We start from the raw sequence: 17500 nt of genomic DNA on the forward strand, positions 1-17500 counted from the left end.
ATTTATAAAGCGTGCGTACGCACAAAACGGGGCTGGAAACGTACGTACGCCAGTTCCCACGCAAAGGTTGTGATCTATAAAAAACAAACTTGACGGGAGAATGTGCGCACCTTTAAGCAAACTTTGAGCCGTGCGTACGCACATTCTGGAGACAAAGGGAATTGGCGACACCGATGGTGAGGTCGTGAACTGAAGTTAGATTGTAGAAAATAAATGTGAGAAGAACGATTATAAGAATTAATGACATTTAATTTTCACTCCATTTCATACGTTATATCCACATTATCATGAAGATTAAATCCAACAGTGTTATTTGTGCCGATTGTTTTAGGCTATATACATCTAGTAAAATCCAAACGTAATTCAAAATGTATTAAAAGTAAAATAAAATAATAATCAACGCTGCCTTACAGTCACATTGTCCACAACGGGAGCACAGGAGGACATGGCGCGATACATGTGATAGCCTACAGAATCGCATGAAATACCCTTTTATTAGAGAACTGCAGAACACAGTGTAAAAAGGAAATATTTTCCTTAATGTACATAGCCTATATCATAAAATGTCAAAGTCTGCAAATACAGTCATGAAGCACAATCGCTACTCATCATCGGTCCTAACTATTACGGTGTTCATTACAAAACCGTCAAGAAGCATGTGTTCACTATAACATTTTCGTCTTAAATTTTCGCCCACAAATTAATTAAGTGATTTTGTCAAGGTGTTAACGATCAGTCTATTTGCTAGAAACATATAAATTCTCCGGTGACCCGGGTATGTAATGCTTCATGATGGCACTCCTGGCACTGTTGGAGGATTACGCTAATGGCAGAATAAGGAGAGAACGAGTTTTCAGGGACCATGATGATTTCCTGGCCCATGATGATGACTGGCTAATAAGCCGATTTAGATTCCCTAGAGCTGTGCTCTTGGATCTATGTGCTGAATTGGGTCCAGTATTAGAGAGGGCAACACGCCGGAACCATGCCATCCCAGTCCAAATACAAGTCCTCACCACTCTGGGGTTCTTGGCAACCGGCTGTTTCCAGCGGGAATTGGCAGACAGGTAAATTAATAATATAAAAAAACTATAAGTAATCCTCAAATTTGTCTCTAAGACCTTTTTGTATATGAAATAATTCTATTGGAATCTATCATCTCGCCCTATAGGTCTGGTATATCACAGCCGTCCCTGAGTGCCATAATATCTGTCGTTTTAAATGGTATACTTAATATGGTTAGTCGATACATCAGGTTCCCCTACACTGTGCGAGAACAGGCCGAAATTAAAACGCAATTTGCAGCAATGTCTGGTTTCCCAAATGTAATCGGCGCAATTGACTGCACTCATGTTGCTATAAGGGCACCATCTGAAAATGAATTTGCTTATGTTAATAGAAAGCATGTGCATTCTATTAATGTGCAAATCATATGTGACTCCAACATGACCCTCACAAACATTGTGGCACGCTGGCCTGGTTCAACACATGATTCCTTTATCTTGACACATAGCAGTGTAGGAAACAGACTAAATGCAGGCGCAGTACGTGATGGCTGGCTTCTTGGTGAGTTTAACAATATTAAAAAGTAGGAACTGTAACAATTTTGTTTTTAATATAATTATAACCTGCAGGCGACAGTGGCTACCCCCTGAGACGCTGGCTCCTCACCCCATTTTTAAACCCGCAGAGCGCAGAGGAAACTCATTATAACGAGGTCCACTCTCGTGCCCGCGCAGTTGTGGAGCGTGCCATCGGCATCCTGAAATGCAGATGGCGTGCTCTGGATGCCTCGGGTGGCAGACTTTTATACCATCCAGCAAAAGTGTGCAAGATTGTCAGGGCGTGTGGTGTTTTGCACAATATAGCACTGAGAAACGGTATTCCTCTCCCTCCTGATCTCCCTCTACCCCAGCATTACGACCCCGAGCCACAGCCCCCTGGCCGACAAGAGGGATATCAACGAGGTGCAAGAATCCGTGAGGATGTCATGCGGCGTTTGTAAAGAAAGACAAAACTCAAGGTTCATGTTTTAACTGCATCTTTTAATGATTGTGCAATTTCTTGAATCACTTCTCTCATCTGCCGTAGCTCATCTGCAACCCTGTTGACAGCGTTTATTGTCTCTCGCTGTAACTGCAGGACTGCGTCAGTGAGTACCCGACCACTTTTGGACGTGCCAGACGCAGAAGGGGCACTGCTTTGAGCCGGACGCTGTGCATCTGCATCTGAGAACCCCTCACCCTGAACCTCCTGTTCATTTACAGCTTCAGACTCCGGAAGGACTGGAGGACAAACAATTGGCAACATTTATCCATTTATCACCCCACACACTCAAATGTACAGCGTTAATGATTAAAAATTGGTTTAACCTTGCTCCTCTGTGGTTTCAGTCACGTCAGTGTCTCCCTCCTTTTCCGACACAATACCACACACGCTGACCTCCCCAATTATAGCCGCGATTTTGCTGTCCACTGATGTGAGATCAGCTGTACATGGGCCCCCACCAGTTGCAGCCACGCTCTGGCGGTGGGAGGACAGTTTTCTCTTTGCCTCCACCTTGAATGAATGAGAATCTTTATTTCACATATTTTGCATACTGTAAGCACATGTAAATAAAACTTTTGGAAAATCAATATTGCTATTTATATAGGTATATAGCCTAATAAAACACAAATGTAATATGTTGGTAAAAAAAAAATTTGTATACCTTCAGGTCGGACCATTTTTTCTTTAATTCTGCAACTGTCCGTTCTGTCCCACTGACACAATTGACGGCAGAAGCAATACTTTGCCACTCGCACTGCTTCTTTTTATTAGTGACCCCACTGCTGTGGCCACCAAATAACACAGTTTTCCGAGCCTCCACCTCCCCTACAAGTGTTTCAATCTCAGTATCTGAGAAATTACGTTTTTTTCCTCTTTTCTCACCTGTCGCCATTATTAAAATTAGGCTAACAGAAATGCACGTTTTCACTTTCTTGGATTAATTAATTGGCGGGTCGCATGCCAGTTTTCCAGGTATATATGGGATTCCACTCTCATTTACATGCTGATCAGCAATCATGAGGTGATTTGCATTGACTATTTATGGTTAAAAATGGGCGTGTACAGGGCGGGATATGAGGCTGGTTCACGTACGCACATCTGCGGGTGATCTGTGATTTATAAAGGGAACATTGCTTACAGGTGTGCGTACGCACGGTTTTATAAATCGGAATATTTTTTGGCGTACGCCATTTTTGGCTTTTGGGCGCACGTAAACTTTTAGTAAAGATCCTACGCATAGTTTTATAAATGAGACCCCTGGTCCAGTCATGACAACGCGATTCTCAGCCTGCGCTCCAGCTGAGTAATCAAATTTATTTTTAAAAATAATTTATATATTTTATATTCAAACTGAAAACATGATGTGATTAACACTCAAGTCATTCAAGTCATCCTGTCTCAAGTCAAGTCAAGTCCCAAGTCTTTAACTTCCAAGTCCAAGTCAAGTCTCAAGTATTTTATTTTTTGTCAAGTCACAAGTCCTAAAAATAGCGACTCGAGTCGACTCGAGTCCAAGTCACCAAGTCACAAGTCCCCATGTCTGGTGTGTATATATTCCAAAATAAATAACATAATTAGATATTATAATATAAATTAAAAATATATTTTTATTAATATTAAAACAATATATTAATAATAATATATTAACAATAATTAATAATAATATATGACTTTCTAATACAGTATATGCACAGATATTCCATCTATAGAAATTGATCTGGTACACAGTGGATTGCAGTAACATTAGAAGATGTGAACTGTCACAGTGTCTGGGTTGTGTTCCCTGGGTGTCCACTAGATGTCCTCTTTTCCCACGGTGTCTTTCACTTCATTAATCACATTCCTCACGTCCCTGCTTAATTATTGCACCCAGCTGTCACTAATTACCTATCATCACACCCTGTCAGTTCCCCATTAGCGTTTGTCTCTCCTTGTGTATATAACCCGGTCTGTCTTAGTATGTGTCACGGAGTCATTGTTAATTCATGTCCGTCATCTTGTCGTGCTCTTGCCTTGTGTCCTTGTTTGGTTTTATGTTTGGATGGTTGTTTTGGTTTCCTGTAACACCAATCGTGACAGAACGACTCCGTCACAGTAAGAACCAGCAGTATGTCTTTTGATGTTTCCCGTTCCCCAGCCAGGATGGTGGAGCGGAGAGCAAAATATTTGAAGTTGACCGCCCTCCGCCAAGAGGGCAATGAGGTGGGTGCCATGGCACAGATGTTCTGGTCCTTGGCAGAGGGCATGGGATATAATGACGCGGCTCTAAAGGACTATTTTAACAGCGGGCTGGATGACCCGGTTCCTCAAGAGGAAATGGCCCATCTGGACACATTTGAGTTCTGGGAATTTGTATTTTATTTGCAGCATAGGCTTCCGTGGGATGCCCCAGCCACTCCTGTCTCTTCCGGTGGGATGGCCACCGATCCAGCGCCACTGCCCAAAATGGCCGTCAATCTAGTGCCACGGTCCAAGATGGCCGCCTGTCCAGAGTCATGGCCCAAGATGACCGCCAGCCCAGCGCCACAGCACAAGATGGCCGTCAGCCCAGCGCCACAGCACAAGATGGCCGTCAGCCCAGCGCCACAGCACAAGATGGCCGTCAGCCCAGCGCCACAGCACAAGATGGCCGTCAGCCCAGCGCCACAGCACAAGATGGCCGCCAGCCCAGCGCCACAGCACAAGATGGCCGCCAGCCCAGCGCCACAGCACAAGATGGCCGTCAGCCCAGCGCCACAGCACAAGATGGCCGTCAGCCCAGCGCCACAGCACAAGATGGCCGTCAGCCCAGCGCCACAGCACAAGATGGCCGTCAGCCCAGCGCCACAGCACAAGATGGCCGCCAGCCCAGCGCCACAGCACAAGATGGCCGCCAGCCCAGCGCCACAGCACAAGATGGCCGCCAGCCCAGCGCCACAGCACAAGATGGCCGCCAGCCCAGCGCCACAGCACAAGATGGCCGCCAGCCCAGCGCCACAACACAAGATGGCCGCCAGCCCAGCGCCACAGCACAAGATGGCCGCCAGCCCAGCGCCACAGCACAAGATGGCCGCCAGCCCAGCGCCACAGCACAAGATGGCCGCCAGCCCAGCGCCACAGCACAAGATGGCCGCCAGCCCAGCGCCACAGCACAAGATGGCCGCCAGCCCAGCGCCACAGCACAAGATGGCCGCCAGCCCAGCGCCACAGCACAAGATGGCCGCCAGCCCAGCGCCACAGCACAAGATGGCCGTCAGCCCAGCGCCACAGCACAAGATGGCCGTCAGCCCAGCGCCACAGTACAAGATGGCCGCCAGCCAAGCGCCACAGCACAAGATGGCCGCTAACCCAGCGCCAATGCCCAAATTGGCCACCGTTCCAGCGCCACAGCCCAAGATGGCCGCCAGTCCAGCGCCGCAACCCGGGATGGCCGCCAGCCCAGCGCCACAGCACAAGATGGCCGCCAGCCCAGCGCCACAGCACAAGATGGCCGCCAGCCCAGCGCCACAGCACAAGATGGCCGCCAGCCCAGCGCCACAGCACAAGATGGCCGCCAGCCCAGCGCCACAGCACAAGATGGCCGCCAGCCCAGCGCCACAGCACAAGATGGCCGTCAGCCCAGCGCCACAGCACAAGATGGCCGTCAGCCCAGCGCCACAGCACAAGATGGCCGTCAGCCCAGCGCCACAGTACAAGATGGCCGTCAGCCCAGCACCACAGCACAAGATGGCCGCTAACCCAGCGCCAATGCCCAAATTGGCCACCGTTCCAGCACCACAGCCCAAGATGGCCGCCAGCCCAGCACCAATGCCCAAATTGGCCACCGGTTCAGCGCCAATGCCCAAATTGGCCACCGGTTCAGCGCCACAGCACAAGATGGCCGCTAACCCAGCGCCAATGCCCAAATTGGCCACCGGTCCAGCACCACAGTACAAGATGGCCGCCAGTCCAGCGCCACAACCCGAGATGGCCGCCAGCCCAGCACCACAGTACAAGATGGCCGCCTGTCCAGAGTCATGGCCCAAGATGGCTGCTTGCCCAGCGCCGCTGCTCAGGATGAGAATCACAGCTGACCCTCTGGAGTCGAGTCAGGTTCCAGTGAACTCTCCAGAGTCGAGTCAGGTTCCAGTGAACTCTCCAGAGTCGAGTCAGGTTCCAGTTGACCCTCCAGAGTCGAGTCAGGTTCCAGTTGACCCTCCAGAGTCGAGTCAGGTTCCAGTGAACTCTCCAGAGTCAGGGCTAGTCACGATGACCCTCCAGAGTCAGGGCTAGTCACCGATGACCCTCCAGAGCCAAGTCAAGTCACCGGCGATCTGCAAGGACTGAGTCAAGTCACCGGGGATCTGCAAGGACCTGCAAGGACTGAGTCAAGTCACCGGGGATCTGCAAGGACTGAGTCAAGTCACCGGGGATCTTCAAGGACTGAGTCAAGTCACCGGGGATCTTCAAGGACTGAGTCAAGTCACCGGGGATCTTCATGAACAGAGGCAGGTCACCGCTGATCTTCATGAAAAGAGGCAAGTCACCGTTGGTCTTCATGAACAAGTGCCAGTCACCAATGATCTTCGTGAGCAGAGTCAGACCAGCACCGATCTTCTGGAGTCCAGTAAAGACACCAGGGGATTACCAGAGTTTCGTCGTCCTGTTGGTCCAGCCGCACGGAGGTGTGCTCCGCCTTGGGGGGCTCTCGTCCTGACCACACGGCTGTGGTAGTCTTCTGCTCCGCCCTGGGGGACTCCGGCCCCGACCACACTGCTGTGGAGGTCTTCTGCTCCGCCCTGGGGGGCTTCCGCCCTGACCACACGGTTGTGGTGGTTTTCCGCTCCGCCCTGGGGAACTCCGGCCTCGACCACAAGGATGTGGTGGTCTTCTGCTCCGCCCTGGGGGGGCTTCCGCCCTGATCACACGTTTGCGGGGGTCTTCTGTTCCGCCCTGGTGGGCACCACGTGATGTCCTTATGGACTTATGTTTTGTGTTTCTTGTTTTCTGCCTGTTCCCCTCTGTGAGCCTGGCCCTCCGTCCCTCCCCCTGAACCTCCTCCGGTCCTCCTCCCTCCTGGTCTCTCTGTTTTGTGTCTACACTTCTGGTATCTGTTCCCCATGATTTTTTTTTCTGGCCCTCCGTCCCTCCCCCTGAGCCTCCACCTGTCCGCCTCCCTCCTTGTCTCTGTGTTGTGTCTTGTCGTGGAGCGTCTGGGAGCCGCTCCGTAGAGGCGGGGTATTGTCACAGTGTCTGGGTTGTTTTCCCTGGGTGTCCTCTAGATGTCCTCTTTTCCCACGGTGTCTTTCACTTCATTAATCACATTCCTCACGTCCCTGCTTAATTATTGCACCCAGCTGTCACTAATTACCTATCATCACACCCTGTCAGTTCCCCATTAGCGTTTGTCTCTCCTTGTGTATATAACCCGGTCTGTCTTAGTATGTGTCACGGAGTCATTGTTAATTCATGTCCGTCATCTTGTCGTGCTCTTGCCTTGTGTCCTTGTTTGGTTTTATGTTTGGTTTTGTTTGGTATCGACCTCTGCCTGGACTGTTTATTCTCTTTGGATTGCCCTTAATAAAAGACTTACTCGCAATTGGTTCTATCTCCGTGCCTCATTGGATCCCGGCCGTGACATGAACAGATCAGATAGTTATTAATAATCACTTGTCTGACAGACGCATCACTCAGGGAATCAGTGCACAAACACTCGTATGATTCCTCCCAGCAAACAGCTCCTCTTCCCCCTCCTCCTCCTCTTCTTCTTCCTCATCCCCCTCTTCCTCATCCCAGTCTTCCTCCTCCTCCTATTTTTCTTCCTCCTCATCATCCTCCTCCTCCATCCCCTCTTCCTCCTCCTCCTATTCCTCCTCATCTTCCTCCTCATCCTTCTCTTTCTCCTCGTCCTCCTCCTCTTCACCTTCCTCCTCTTTCTCTTCCTCTTCCTCTTCCTCCTTATCCTTCTCTTTCTCCTCCTCTTCACCTTCCTCCTCCTCTTTCTCTTCCTCTTCTTCATCTTCCTCCTCCTCTTCTTCATCTTCATCCTCTTCCTCTTCCTCTTCCTCCTCCCCCTTCTCTTCCTCCTCCTCTTCCTCGTCCTCCTCCTCCTCTTCTTCCTCCCCTTTATCATCCCCCATTTGCTCCTCCTCTTCTTCCTCTTCCCCCTCTTCTTCCTTCTCCTCTTTTCATCCTCCTCTTCCTCCTCCCCTTCCTCCTCTTCACCTTCCTCCTCCTCTTTCTCTTCCTCCTCCTCCTCTTCCTCTTCCTCCTCTTCTTCCTATTCCTCCTCCTCCTCTTCCTCTTTCTCTTCCTCTTCCTCCTCTTCCTTATCCTCCCCCTTTTCCTCCTCCTTCTCATCCTCCTCATCTTCTTCCTCTTCCCTCTCCTCTTCCTCCTCCTCTTCCTACTCTTTACCTTCCTCCTCCTCCTCCTCTAATTCTCTTTCTCCTCGTCCTCCTCCTCCTCTTCTTCCTCCTCCTTATCCTCCTCCTTTACCTCCTCCTCTTCCTCTTCCTCCTCTTCTTCCTATTCCTCCTCCTCCTCCTCTTCACCTTCCTCCTCCTCACCTTCCTCCTCCTCTTCCTCCTCTTCTTCCTCTTCCTCCTCCTCCTCCTTATCCTCCCCCTTTTCCTCCTCCTTCTCATCCTCCTCCTCTTCTTCCTCTTCCCTCTTCCCTCTCCTCTTCCTCCTCCTCTTCCTACTCTTTACCTTCCTTCTCCTCTTCCTCTTCTTCCTCATCTTCCTCCTCCTCCTCCTCTTCCTCATCCTCCTCCTCTTCCTCTTCCTCATCCTCCTCCTCTTCCTCCTCCTCCTCTCAAAAAGGTGCATCTGCCACTGTCTAATGGAGGCATCAATAAATGATCAGCTCTTTCTCTCAGAAGCGAGATCCCATCTGTGTAGGAGCCAGTGACACAGTTAGGAGCCTGTAATGAAGACATGCGGGCATCTCCAAAAAAAAAACAATATATCATCCTCCAGCGACTAAGAGAAGACCAATTAACAGCTGTGCCAGCCAATAACCAGCCCCGGCTTCAGTCTGCTCTTTTAATTAGTCACTGTCTTGTTTGGAGTTCAGAACTGAACTGCACCTCTCACATTCTGTCCCTCATAGAAGGAGCTTTCAGGGATTTTCAGTGAATCATTGTTTAAACCCATTTGACAAACAAACAAACAAATAAATAAGAAATGTACAAAATAGTATAATATATTTAAAAATATATTTACATATGTTACGTTGTTTATTTACATGTATTTACATAATATGTTTATACACATTATATAATCGCATACAATACGTTTGAATAAATATATGATTATATAATTTTTATAATGAATTATAACATTATTTTTATTTACATATACATTTCCCCAATAATTTTGGACCATGTTTCATTAATAAACAAATGAATTCATAAATATATATATATTTTACATTATATTCTTATATGTATTTATATCATTATATTTATGTTAAAACTTTTTAGCATGTAATACATTTACATAAATATCTGAAGTCCATCCTGAGATGAGAAGAGCTGCAGGATGATGAAGATGATGATGATTTGAGGCAGAGTGGGTGAAGGTGGTGTGTTTTAGTGGCGGCGGTTGCCCTTTCATTCCCAGCAGGACCGTGCCTCCCGCTCCAGAAAGCTTCTCCGGCCCGATCAAAGGCTCTCGGTGGGAAGATCTCGACCCAAGCGTCTCCATGGAAACAGCTCATCCCGATCAATCAGGAGACACAGAGGATCTGTAACATGGCTCACAGCGGAGATCCGGACTCCTCATGTCCATCTAAACCAGCCTGCTGTTCATATTTTAGTAAAAGTGCAGAAGAGCCACAACTGTCCAGCTCCAAAAGTGACAAAGACATCATAAAAAGGCGTCCATGTCTTGTGCTCTATATTTCAGTCATATAGAGTATATATATATGAAGCAGTACGACTTTTTACATTTTGAGTTTTTATTCTATTTTAAGTTGTAGCTGGACAGTGAGACTTTTTTATATTTCTGTGTAGCTTACACTAAGCTTTTTTTCTTTTTCTTTTTTATTTTAGTACTTAAGGTTATTTATTATAATTTATTAAAATACTTGGTTTCAGACACCATCATGTCACACTTAATTATGTAAAAATAATAAACCATGCTTAATGAATATTTAAAGCAGTGTTATTTTAGCAAATAAATACTGTAAACACAACATATTTAGAGTTATATTTTCATTTTTTTCAATTACTATTCAGTAATTTTAGTGTAAGTTTTACCTTAGTCTTTAGATTTTTATATTTCTATGTAGCTTTAATATATTTTTATAAAAAATGTACACAAGAAATTAAACTAAATGAGAAATGTTGCCTTGGCAACTAGCTGAAATACTTATTATTCAAGTTTTAGTTAATGATGATAATCGTGCTGCCACCACATATTTTTTTCTTATTGATTATCTTTTTGATTGAAATTATGAATTGCATTCTGACACACTTCAAAACACAAGGATGCATGAAATCGTGCTGAAAGCACCTGTGCTTGGTGTACAGGCCCAAAATATCCTCAATTTCCCTCCAGTCTGAATCTCTGTGTTTATGACTCTCAGCCAGGTGAGATTTACATCCAGAGAGACGGGGAATCTGAGGCCGGTTTACCCCGCATCCGTCTTCCTTCAGCAGAGCCCAGTTCTTTGTTCCACAGCATCGGTTCTGTCCTGAGGACGAGATTAGACCACAAACACATCCCGGAGACACGCTTCCCACGAGTAAACCACAGCTTTAGCTTTCTCAGGATCGTCCTGAGGGTTTTTTGATGAAGCAGACGCAGAGCAGAGATCATATATATATATATATATATATATATATATATATATATATATATATATATATATATATATATATATATATATATATATATATATATTTATCCAAAGTGACTGAAAGTGTATTCAGGCTATAATTACTATTATTTATTTATAAAGTTCACTCACAGGATCACTGGAGATTTGATTTTCTGGAATGATTCTGCAGAACTGAGCTATTGTGAATGTAACTGTTGACTCAGATGTGTCTGTTTTTAGAATTTTGGGAGAAACATCTGAGGAACAGTTGATACTCTGAATCACCTTCTGTCATTTTCATCATCCAGTCAATTCCATGGATAACATCAGGCCACGCTCAGATTGTCTCTCAGTGAATATCCTGCTCATGTCACATATTGGATTGTAATTAGGGCTGGAACGGTTCAACTTATTCACCGTTCAGTTTGTGTCACGGCTTTAGAGTCACGATCTCACAAAACCGTACCACCCCTAATTGTAATCCATTTAGGTTTTTCCCAGATTTTGTGTTTTCTGTCTGATTCCAATTTTAATTGTTAAATTGCATAATTAGTTGAATTCACAAATACAACCCGAATTCTGGAAAAGTTGGGACGTTTTTTAAATTTTAATAAAATGAAAACTAAAGGAATTTCAAATCACATGAGCCAATATTTTATTCACAATAGAACATAGATAACATAGCAAATGTTTAAACTGAGAAATTTTACACTTTTATCCTCTTAATTAGCTCATTTAAAATGTAATGCCTGCTACAGGTCTCAAAAAAGTTGGCACGGGGGCAACAAATGGCTAAAAAAGCAAGCAGTTTTGAAAAGATTCAGCTGGGAGAACATCTAGTGATTAATTAAGTTAATTGATATCAGGTCTGTAACATGATTAGCTATAAAAGCTTTGTCTTAGAGAAGCAGAGTCTCTCAGAAGTAAAGATGGGCAGAGGCTCTCCAATCTGTGAAAGACTGTGTAAAAAAATTGTGGAAAACAATGTTCCTCAACGTCAAATTGCAAAGGCTTTGCAAATCTAATCATCTACAGTCGTGGCCAAAAGTTTTGAGAATTACATAAATATTGGAAATTGGAAAAGTTGCTGCTTAAGTTTTTATAATAGCAATTTGCATATACTCCAGAATGTTATGAAGAGTGATCAGATGAATTGCATAGTCCTTCTTTGCCATGAAAATTAACTTAATACCAAATAAACCTTTCCACTGCATTTGATTGCTGTCATTAAAGGACCTGCTGAGATCATTTCAGTAATCGTCTTGTTAACTCAGGTGAGAATGTTGACGAGCACAAGGCTGGAGATCATTATGTCAGGCTGATTGGGTTAGAATGGCAGACTTGACATGTTAAAAGGAGGGTGATGCTTGAAATCATTGTTCTTCCATTGTTAACCATGGTGACCTGCAAAGAAACGCGTGCAGCCATCATTGCGTTGCATAAAAATGGCTTCACAGGCAAGGATATTGTGGCTACTAAGATTGCACCTAAATCAACAATTTATAGGATCATCAAGAACTTCAAGGAAAGAGGTTCAATTCTTGTAAAGAAGGCTTCAGGGCGTCCAAGAAAGTCCAGCAAGCGGCAGGATGGTCTCCTAAAGAGGATTGAGCTGCGGGATCGGAGTGGCACCAGTGCAGAGCTTGCTCAGGAATGGCAGCAGGCAGGTGTGAGCGCATCTGCACGCACAGTGAGGACAAGACTTCTGGAAGATGGCCTGGTGTCAAGAAGGGCAGCAAAGAAGCCACTTCTCTCCAAAAAAAACATCAGGGACAGATTGATCTTCTGCAGAAAGTATAGTGAATGGACTGCTGAGGACTGGGGCAAAGTCATATTCTCCGATGAAGCCTCTTTCCGATTGTTTGAGGCATCTGGAAAAAGGCTTGTCCGGAGAAGAAAAGGTGAGCGCTACCATCAGTCCTGTGTCATGCCAACAGTAAAGCATCCTGACACCATTCATGTGTGGGGTTGCTTCTCATCCAAGGGAGTGGGCTCACTCACAATTCTGCCCAAAAACACAGCCATGAATAAAGAATGGTACCAAAACACCCCCCAACAGCAACTTCTTCCAACAATCCAACAACAGTTTGGTGAAGAACAATGCATTTTCCAGCACGATGGAGCACCGTGCCATAAGGCAAAAGTGATAACTAAGTGGCTCGGTGACCAGAATGTTGAAATTTTGGGTCCATGGGCTGGAAACTCCCCAGATCTTAATCCCATTGAGAACTTGTGGTCAATCCTCAAGAGGCGGGTGGACAAACAAAAACCCACTAATTCTGACAAACTCCAAGAAGTGATTATGAAAGAATGGGTTGCTATCAGTCAGGATTTGGCCCAGAAGTTGATCGAGAGCATGCCCAGTCGAATTGCAGAGGTCCTGAAAAAGAAGGGCCAACACTGCAAATACTGACTCTTTGCATAAATGTCATGTAATTGTCGATAAAAGCCTTTGAAACGTATGAAGTGCTTGTAATTATATTTCAGTACATCACAGAAACAACTGAAACAAAGATCTAAAAGCAGTTTAGCAGCAAACTTTTTGAAAACTAATATTTATGTAATTCTCAAAACTTTTGGCCACGACTGTACAGTGCATAACATCATCAAAAGATTCAGAGAAACTGGAGAAATCTCTGTGCGTAAGGGACAAGGCCGGAGACCTTTATTGGATGCCTGTGGTCTTCAGGCTCTCAGACGACACTGCATCACTCATCGGCATGATTGTGTCAATGACATTACTAAATGGGCCCAGGAATACTTTCAGAAACCACTGTCGGTAAACACAATCCGCCGTGCCATCAGCAGATGCCAACTAAAGCTCTATCATGCAAAAAGGAAGCCATATGTGAACATGGTCCAGAAGCGCCGTCGTGTCCTGTGGGCCAAGGCTCATTTAAAATGGACTATTTCAAAGTGGAATAGTGTTTTATGGTCAGACGAGTCCAAATTTGACATTCTTGTTGGAAATCACGGACGCCGTGTCCTCCGGGCTAAAGAGGAGGGAGACCTTCCAGCATGTTATCAGCGTTCAGTTCAAAAGCCAGCATCTCTGATGGTATGGGGGTGCATAAGTGCATACGGTATGGGCAGCTTGCATGTTTTGGAAGGCTCTGTGAATGCTGAAAGGTATATAAAGGTTTTAGAGCAACATATGCTTCCCTCCAAACAACGTCTATTTCAGGGAAGGCCTTGTTTATTTCAGCAGGACAATGCAAAACCACATACTGCAGCTATAACAACAGCATGGCTTCGTCGTAGAAGAGTCCGGGTGCTAACCTGGCCTGCCTGCAGTCCAGATCTTTCACCTATAGAGAACATTTGGCGCATCATTAAACGAAAAATACGTCAAAGACGACCACGAACTCTTCAGCAGCTGGAAATCTATATAAGGCAAGAATGGGACCAAATTCCAACAGCAAAACTCCAGCAACTCATAGCCTCAATACCCAGACGTCTTCAAACTGTTTTGAAAAGAAAAGGAGATGCTACACCATGGTAAACATGCCCCGTCCCAACTATTTTGAGACCTGTAGCAGAAATCAAAATTGAAATGAGCTCATTTTGTGCAGAAAATTGTAAACTTTCTCAGTTTAAACATTTGCTATGTTATCTATGTTCTATTGTGAATAAAATATTGGCTCTTGTGATTTGAAAGTCTTTTAGTTTTCATTTTATTAAAATTTAAAAAACGTCCCAACTTTTCCGGAATTCGGGTTGTAGCTTTTTTAAGTTTTGTAATGCAAAATAAAGAAAATATAACAATTCCTTTACAACAGAACACTGCAGTTATTTATTTGTTTAATTATTTATTAAATAAAGTGCTGCAGAGCAGAGGGTTTTTCTAATTACTAATTAAAAATTTATTGTAATTCTGTAATAATTTCGTCAAGTTAAACCAAACTTTTATTTTGGCAATTTGTAGATTATACCTTTCAGTTTTCTCATTTGTTGTGACAAAAATTATTTCCCATGAAATATTATTTATTCCCAAAATGTTCTCAATGTTCTTAATTTAATAACCAAAAAGCACATCCAATTAATTTAATTCATAAAACTTCAACAATTTAATCAATCTTCTGAAAAATAATCAAATGAAAATGTAACAGTTTCCTTACAACACAACACTACAGTTTTATTAAAACATATTTATTTACTTATTTATTTCTGTCTGTCTGTCAGTCTGTCTGTCTAATAAAAGGCTTTAAATATTTTTTTAATGATAAATTGTGATATACTGTACATCTGTCTTAATTTCTTCAATTTAAACCAAACATTTATTTTGTGCTAGATCCATAATAACACTTCCTCCAGTGAAAAAGTGTTCTGATCTGAATCAGGAGAGAAATCTGCACAGATCAAGCAGCGTTTACACAGATCTAAACTAATCTGTGAGAGACAACAGCAGATGCACTTCTTCACTGGAGGAAGTGTTATTATGGATTATAGACTATGTATTTGAGTTAAAATCATCTTAATGCTGGATGTGTTTCATCTTTTGTCTTCTCCAGATGTACACTGATGGACTGGAGTGCTGTGGATTATTGTGATGTTTTTATCAGACTCTCATTCTGACGGCACCCATTCACTGCAGAGCATCCATTGATGAGACACTGATGCAATGCTACATTTCTACAAACCTGATGAAGACACAAACTCATCCTGATCTGGGATGATCTGAGGGTGAGTACATCTTCGTAAAATTTTCATTTGTGGCTATAAAAGCACCTTTAATCAGTTTGAAATTGTTCACCGTGAGCATTTAGTACGTAAACACCCCTCAGAGACTCTGTTTGTGGTCTAAATCTGGTCTCAGACTCCCTCCAGCTCCATGAATGCCCTGCTGTCCCAATTAGAAGGGAAAGGTTCAGCCGGCGACGCTCCGGTTTTATCCTGCTGTTCTCCACAGCCTTCCCACTGTCACTTAGAGCATATCACCGCCGCTCAGACAACAAACACGTCATTTAATGCCTGTAATGATGAGTGTGTGTGTGTGAGTGAGTGAGTGAGTGTGTGCACAGATATCTGAGATGATTTATAGCAACAATAGAGTGCAGTGAAAGTATTTATAAATGCATGCATTAGAAAGGAGCAAGGAAGAGTAAATGAAGATGAGACAAGGATGGAATGAATAAACTCTTATTGCATTACTGAAAAGCTATGAACAAATCTTGATTTTAACCATGAGGAACTGATTGGATAGTGGAAAAATAATATTGAATTATCAGATTTTATTAATATTATTTTTTTTTTATAATAACATGCACCAGTCATTCACATAAAGATGGGGAACACTGATTAAGACAGTAAATTTAGATTTTATCTTGAAAAGTATAAAAGTGAAATGTGTGATTTCAGTGCAACTAGAGACAGCAAAAAGATTGCAATTTTTGGACTTTCCTTTAGTGCCACTAGTGGTACATTAATTACACTTTTCTGCAGAAAAAGTTTCTATTTAAGTTTCTTTCTAAGTTTCTATCTATTTAAATGAACTGTCAAGGCTTTAAAAGAGCTGCAAGGTCATTATGAGGGAATGAAAACTCTCACTGCATAACTGCACATCTAACCATGTAAAGCAGCTGGATGTTGCAGCACAGCACAATCACAGCGCATGGCTTTCCTTCAACTTTTATTTCCCTGAACAGCTACTGCAGTGCCAGCACATATCACACAGCAAAACTCTGAACCGCAACGCTTCCAGCATCCCAAGCTTGCGACTTGTTGCATCATAACGCACTTCCCAAACAGGTCATTATTTGTCAACAGCAGAACTCGCTGGAGATAAACTGTGAGGACCCGCTTTAACACCGATCTGAACACCGTCGGAGGACTAATCTCATTATGCATCCCAGTATTCTTCAGTGTCTGTTTCCATAAAGAGCCACGGCACTTTGTTTCCAGAGAGCCTCTGAATTGTCAAGGGCCCCGTAAGGGTCCATTCATCCCACAGAGACGAGATACGAAGCAAACCGCCAGCGTTAGACACAGTTCAGCACTTCTGCAGCTATTTAGAGCCGTTTGTGTTGTTTGCATATGCTGAGTGTCTTGTGCTAAATATTACTCATAAAATCTTTTCCCTATTAGCTGTTCCCAGTCAAAAATGCCTTGTAAGTCTCTCATTATGCTAAATAATTTCCAAATATTGGATCTTCTTAAGAGCACATGTTTTGTATTTCTTTTTGGAACCGATTGATTGGTCTGAGTTTTTTCATTTAAAAACTCTGGTGCATAAGCTCAGATCAGCCAATCAGTTCCAAAAACAATTACACAGCCTGGTCTAATTGCAACAAAATAAGTTGATTATTTACAAGCTATTTTTATGTAGGCCGGTCATTTTTGAGTGTGAGAAAAAAAAAATCCCCAAAAAGTACAAAATTATAATTTTTTAGGGGTGTATAGTTGTCATACCCTGAGTAAGCAAAGTCAGTACATTTTAGTCTAATGCGATAACATTCATAAGCATTTTTAGGTGGAAAAATCCTCTCCAGGTCAAAATGACCAGAATACAAAATAGATATTTACGCATGTTCCATTGCAATTGAAATGCATGCATTAAGTCAGAGCTACTGTCACACCCAAATATAACCTTATCCTTCCTGACACATGCAAAGAAACATGCACACATCTGCACGTGTAAATAGATATTTTGCAGAGGAAGAAAAATCC

General features: G+C 43.9%; 1 protein-coding gene across 1 annotated transcript in view; it reads right to left on the bottom strand.

Moving 5' to 3' along the window:
• Window positions 1-17500, bottom strand: part of LOC132133498 (protein kinase C-binding protein NELL2-like) — a 95484-nt gene that overhangs the window by 69704 nt on the left and 8280 nt on the right. The gene's annotated exons all lie outside the window — the stretch shown is intronic.

Source organism: Carassius carassius, chromosome 50 (assembly GCF_963082965.1).
Source record: "Carassius carassius chromosome 50, fCarCar2.1, whole genome shotgun sequence".
NCBI lineage: Eukaryota > Metazoa > Chordata > Actinopteri > Cypriniformes > Cyprinidae > Carassius > Carassius carassius.